The sequence below is a fragment of the Schistocerca americana genome, chromosome 1 (assembly GCF_021461395.2).
Source record: "Schistocerca americana isolate TAMUIC-IGC-003095 chromosome 1, iqSchAmer2.1, whole genome shotgun sequence".
NCBI lineage: Eukaryota > Metazoa > Arthropoda > Insecta > Orthoptera > Acrididae > Schistocerca > Schistocerca americana.
The window spans coordinates 1,179,603,991-1,179,610,193 of record NC_060119.1 but is presented as its reverse complement, the minus strand read 5'-3'; the positions used below and the strand labels follow the sequence as shown (position 1 = coordinate 1,179,610,193).

The 6,203-nt window shown below is 48.1% G+C and overlaps 1 non-coding gene across 1 annotated transcript; it reads right to left on the bottom strand.

Moving 5' to 3' along the window:
* Window positions 1–4,380: 4,380 nt before the first annotated feature.
* On the bottom strand, window positions 4,381–4,454 carry Trnat-ugu. Its single transcript has one exon. It is a non-coding gene; the product is annotated as a tRNA-Thr (tRNA).
* Window positions 4,455–6,203: the final 1,749 nt, after the last annotated feature.

Here is a 6,203-nt window from a genome sequence, read left to right as displayed (position 1 = left end):
GTACAGGCGACGGCATCTGGCTCATTGACAGTGTCAGCCACAGACAGCACTTGGAACCTGTTTGTCTGACAAACTGGGGAGGCCTTAGGTGCGGCTGTCTGGGAAGTTTTTCGCTGCCTGCTTTGCCCCGGGGCGACCTCCCACTCGACCACAGGTGAGGGGTCAAGCTCAGTGCGAGCACTAACTGGGTTGGCCTCTGGTGAGGACCGATCGGAGGACTCTGACGTACTGGACGTCAGTTGGATCCCCACGGCCGGCCCACAACAGTGGTGCCCATCCACTGCAGCCTCAAGCTGTGTAACTGAAGCCATCACAGCCTGAAGCTGAGAGCGAAGTGTCAACAACTCGGCTCGCATCCGCACACAACAATCGCAGTCCCTGTCCATACTAAAGACCATGGAAAACTAAACTATGCAGATAAACGGATTATCAGCATGTGCCGCACAACTCTACTGTAGACCCTGACGACAACGCACGATCTGTGTCTAGTAATTCACAGATATTCAAAGACCTAAGTACCAAAGCACTCAGGTGAAACTAAATAATTTGACACAGATTTGGAATTTGTAATATGTCACAAAATCGGTTTACTTTCCGACACAAACGAAAAACGCGACAACTGTTGCTATTAGATATTAAATTTACACGCAGAAACTCAAGAAACTGAACTATTAAAGCATACAGATGATGAAAAAATTCGCTCCTGTTTAGGAACTCGTAAATGACACAAAAGCGGTTACTTGCCTGTTGCTGGGTCTGTCTTGGTCTGCTGCTGCTACCTGATTGATTTATTTATGAAATTACAATGAAATGAACACCCTTAGCTGCTTACAGGCGTTGACATACATCAACGGGGACAAATGAAAATGTGTGCCCCGACCGGGACTCGAACCCGGGATCTCCTGCTTACATGGCAGACACTCTATCCTGCTGAATATTCCATCCCTCACCCTCCTCCTTCTCCACGTCGCGTACCGGTCCCCTGGTGGACCGCAGCATGTAGAGACGCTTTACGTGCTCGTCGACGTGCTTTACGCACTTTTAAACGCCACCCTACAGTGGCGAATTGTATCAATTATAAACGATTACGTGCTCAGTGTTGTCGTATTATCAAAGAAAGCAAGAAAGCCAGCTGGGCTGCTTTCACAAGCACCTTCAACAGTTTTACTCCTTCTTCTATTGTCTGGGGTAGCCTGCGCCGGCTATCTGGCACTAAGGTCCACTCACCAGTTTCTGGCTTGAAGGTCGCGAATGACGTCCTTGTGGCCCCTGAGGCTGTCTCCAATGCCTTCGGCCGCTTTTTCGCAGAGGTTTCGAGCTCCGCTCATTACCACCCTGCCTTCCTCCCCCGCAAACAGGCAGAGGAGGCTAGGCCACCTAACTTCCGCTCCTCGAATTGTGAAAGTTATAATGCCCCATTCACCATGTGGGAACTCGAAAACGCACTTGGCCGATCACGGTCCTCTGCTCCAGGGCCAGATTCTATTCATATTCAGATGCTGAAGAACCTTTCTCCTGCGGGTAAAGGTTTTCTTCTTCGTACATACAATCGCATCTGGATTGAGGGACATGTTCCCGCATGCTGGCGCGAGTCTATTGTCGTCCCGATTCCTAAGCCGGGGAAGGACAAGCACTTGCCTTCCAGTTATCGACCTATCTCGCTTACCAGCTGTGTCTGTAAAGTGATGGAGCGAATGGTTAACTCTCGATTGGTTTGGCTGCTCGAGTCTCGACGCCTACTTACCAATGTACAATGTGGATTTCGTAGGCGCCGCTCTGCTGTTGACCATCTGGTTACCTTGTCGACCTTCATTATGAATAACTTCTTGCGGAAGCGCCCGACCGCGGCTGTGTTCTTTGATTTGGAGAAGGCGTACGACACCTGTTGGAAGGCGGGCATCCTCCGCACCATGCATACATGGGGCCTTCGCGGTCGCCTCCCTCTTTTTATTCGTTCCTTTTTAATGGATCGACAGTTCAGGGTACGTGTGGGTTCTGTCCTGTCCGACACCTTTCGCCAGGAGAATGGGGTGCCACAGGGCTCAGTTTTGAGCGTCGCTCTCTTCGCCATCGCGATCAATCCAATAATGGATTGCCTCCCAGCTGATGTATCAGGCTCCCTTTTCGTGGACGATTTTACCATCTATTGCAGCGCGCAGTGTACACGTGTCCTGGAGCGCTGTCTTCAGCGTTCTCTTGACCGTCTTTACTCCTGGAGTGTCGCCAATGACTTCCGTTTTTCTGCCGAGAAGACGGTCTGTATTAACTTCTGGCGATACAAAGAGTTTCTCCCACCGTCCTTAAGACTCGGTCCCGTTGCTCTCCCAATCGTGGAGACAACCAAATTTTTAGGCCTTACATTTGACAGGAAACTTAGCTGGTCTCCACATGTGTCATATTTGGCCGCCCGTTGTACCCGTTCTTTAAATGTCCTCCGTGTTCTCAGTGGTCTGTCGTGGGGAGCGGATCGAACCGTCCTACTTCGTCTATATCGGTCGATCGTCCGCTCCAAGCTGGATTATGGGAGCTTCGTATACTCCTCTGCACGGCCATCCATCTTACGCCTCCTCAACTCCATACAACATCGGGGTTTACGACTTGCGATCGGAGCATTTTATACCAGTCCCGTAGAGAGTCTTCATGCTGACGCTGGCGAATTGCCACTCACCTACCGGCGCGATATACTGCTTTGTCGGTATGTCTGTCGGCTACTGTCAATGCCCGACCATCCGTCTTATCGTTCCTTTTTTGACGACTCTCTTGACCGTCAATACGGGTTGTATGTCTCTGCCCTGCTACCCCCTGGCGTTCGCTTTCGTCGCCTCCTTCAACACCTTACTTTTTCCCTCCCTGCAACCTTTCAAGTGGGCGAGAGCCGCACGCCACCTTGGCTCCAGGCTTAGGTCCGCGTTCACCTTGACCTCAGCTCGCTCCCAAAAGAGGTCACCCCCGGTTCGGTCTACCACTCCCGTTTTTTGGAACTTCGTTCGAAGTTCATCGACATGACTTTCATTTATACAGATGGCTCTAAGACCAATCACGGGGTCGGGTGTTCCTTTATTGTCGAGGCACAAAGTTTCAAATACCGGCTCCATGGCCATTGTTCGGTCTTCACAGCTGAGCTCTTTGCCCTCTACCAGGCTGTTCTTTACATCTGCCGCCACCGACATTCTGCTTATGTCATCTGCTCAGATTCCCTGAGCGCCATCCAGAGCCTCAGTGATCCGTACCCGGTTCACCCTTTCGTACACCGGATCCAACGCTCTCTTCAGCAGCTGGTGGACGTCGGTTCTCCAGTTAGCTTTATGTGGGTTCCGGGCCATGTCGGTATCCCTGGGAACGAAGCTGCAGATGCCGCGGCCAAGGCTGCGGTCCTCCAGCCTCGAACAGCTTCTTGTTGCATCCCTTCGTCCGATTTTAGCAGGGTGATTTGTCGGCGCATCTTATCTCTGTGGCATGCCGATTGGGCTGCACTTACCGACAACAAGCTTCGGGCCTTAAAACCTCTTCCCGTGGCTTGGACGTCCTCCTCACGCCCTTCTCGGCGGGAGGAGGTCGTTTTAGCCCGGTTAAGAATTGGACACTGCCGGTTCAGCCATCGCCATCTGCTGACGGCTGCGCCGGCGCCGTTCTGCCCATGTGGGCACTTGCTGACGGTTAGACACATTTTAATGTCCTGTCCAGATCTTAACACACTGCGCCTCGATCTTAACCTGCCAAATACTTTCGATGCCATTTTAGCGGATGACCCACGAGCAGCTGCTAGTGTTCTTCGTTTTATCAATTTGACACACCTCGCTAAGGACATTTGATGATGCTGTTTTTTAATCCTATGCCTGTCAGTCTGTCTTTTATCGTGTTTTCCCTTTTAGTTGTTGTGGTCAACTTGTGCCTCGCGGTGCATTCTTAGAGTAGTCAGGGCGCTAATGACCATTGAAGTTGTGCGCCCTAAAACCACAAAAAAAAAAAAAAAAAAAAAAAAAAACACTCTATCCATCTGAGCCATCGAGGACACAGAGGATATCGTGACTGCAGGGATTTATCTCTGGCTCGCCTCCTGCGAAACCCACATTCTCAACGTATTGTCCCGCACTACATTCGTAGTGCCCCCGCCCATTATACTCATTACTCGCAGCGAGTTGCCGATTCCCGTAAGAGTTCGGGCACTGTTTGTGCATTCGCACAGAAGTGAAGATGGTCAAGTGGCCGTTGAGCCGTAACTATATATATACTAAGATGGTATTTCTTCTTTCGGACATGTCAGAAAGAACAGATACCATCGGTGACCATGCAGCTCGTTAGAATGAAATTACAATGAAATGAACACCCTTAGCTGCTTATGGGCGTTGACATACATCAACGGGGACAGATGAAAATGTGTGCCCCAACCGGGACTCGAACCCGGGATCTCCTGCTTACATGGCAGACACTCTATCCATCTGAGCCATCGAGGACACAGACGATATCGTGACTGTAGGGATTTATCTCTGGCTCGCCTCCTGCGAAACCCACATTCTCAACGTATTGTCCCGCACTACATTCGTAGTGCCCCCACCCATTATACTCATTACTCGTGGAGCATTGCCGATTCCCGTAAGAGTTCGGGCACTGTTTGTGCATTCGTACAGAAGAAGAAGATGGTCAAGTGGCCGGTGAGCCTTAACTACATATATATACTAAGATGGTATCTGTTCTTTCAGACATGTCCAAATGAACAGATACCATCTTAGTATATATGATTTGTTTATTTTGGAAGGATAATTTAGGATGTAACCATGTTTTATCTTCATTTGTATTTGAATGTTTATCTGGAGGGACATGCCACATACCTACCCCTATGATAGGTAACGTAAATAAAGTAAATCACGCTCACAGAACGAGCAATCTTTGGCCATATACCTAATCTGTTGCATGAACAAGAGAACCAACCTGCGAGGGCACGTACCTGACATGGCGTGGCTGGCACCCTCGCAGACTCTTAGTTGTCTAAAGTCGTTCCTTCACATTTCGGTTTCGCGGCCTACACCATCCTACCTACTTTCATCTGTCAACTTTCAACAGTACAACACCTTTTGGAGTCTATTATCTGGGCGTATTCCAACACAAAACTATTCAATCCATGTGGACTAACACAGTTAGGCCTTAATCTGCGCAGATCTTTAGCAAACGGTTGCTGTTGGAACACCGATTACAATGTTTCACGCCACCATGGCTTACTTAGTGTTCACACCCATTTACCTACATTTTTTCTATCCAAAAGTTCTTTCGTGGTCCCTCTGTCAGCTAACTTGCCGGTTCCGTATAATGTATCAAATTGCCACCTCTTAGCGTCTATTGATGACCTCTTAAAATATGAAAAAGGGCAAATTTCTTATGATCGTCTCTTAGCACACTTAAATGAATGGCAAACAGCCACTATACTATACACAACCATTATACCCAGCGCCACAGGAACCCCAGAATCAGGGCGAATATTGCCCATAACTCAAAAACACTAAGCAACTAAGCAGAAAACCTATCAGGCATGTGCTCTCCCTTAGTTGTAAGAGTGCAATTGTGATATCAACTAATGTGGAAAAACTAGTGTAGCATAGTGAAGTGTTCCCTTAGTGATAACTCCTTTTTTAAATGTGTTTGGAATGTGTGAATCTCCCCTCAAACCCCCCTGTGCTGCTACGCCCCTTCCCGCCGGCAGCTTGCGCACTGCCTGCTAAGGACAACACACCACACCACCTCATGCCACTCACTCCCGTAATGACTCATCAGTGGTGATATGTTCAAATTTCCAACTTATTTAAGCAAACAAGGCACTTTTACTTCATCCTAACAACAAGAACACTTGGCATGTTTGCCTCATTCCAGCTATTACGTTTTGTTCTCATGTATTTCATTAATGTAATTTTGTTTTGATGTTTTATGATGTTTTGATGTTTTATGATGATTCTTGTAAACACATAATATTGTTGACATGCGTAAGTCCTTTTGTGACCCCTAGGAGGTCTTTAGAGTCTCTACACTCTCCCATAGTTTAAGGCTCCTGCTGTCTTCTGTGGGAACCATTAAGTCAAATAACATCTACTACGTTTTGTGAACTAAAATTGTTTACATTTAAATAATAATTACATTGAGCAAATTCACATACATTATCCACTCCTACAGACGGAGGAGAAGTGCAAAGGATGAGCCAATCAGTAGGAAAATTT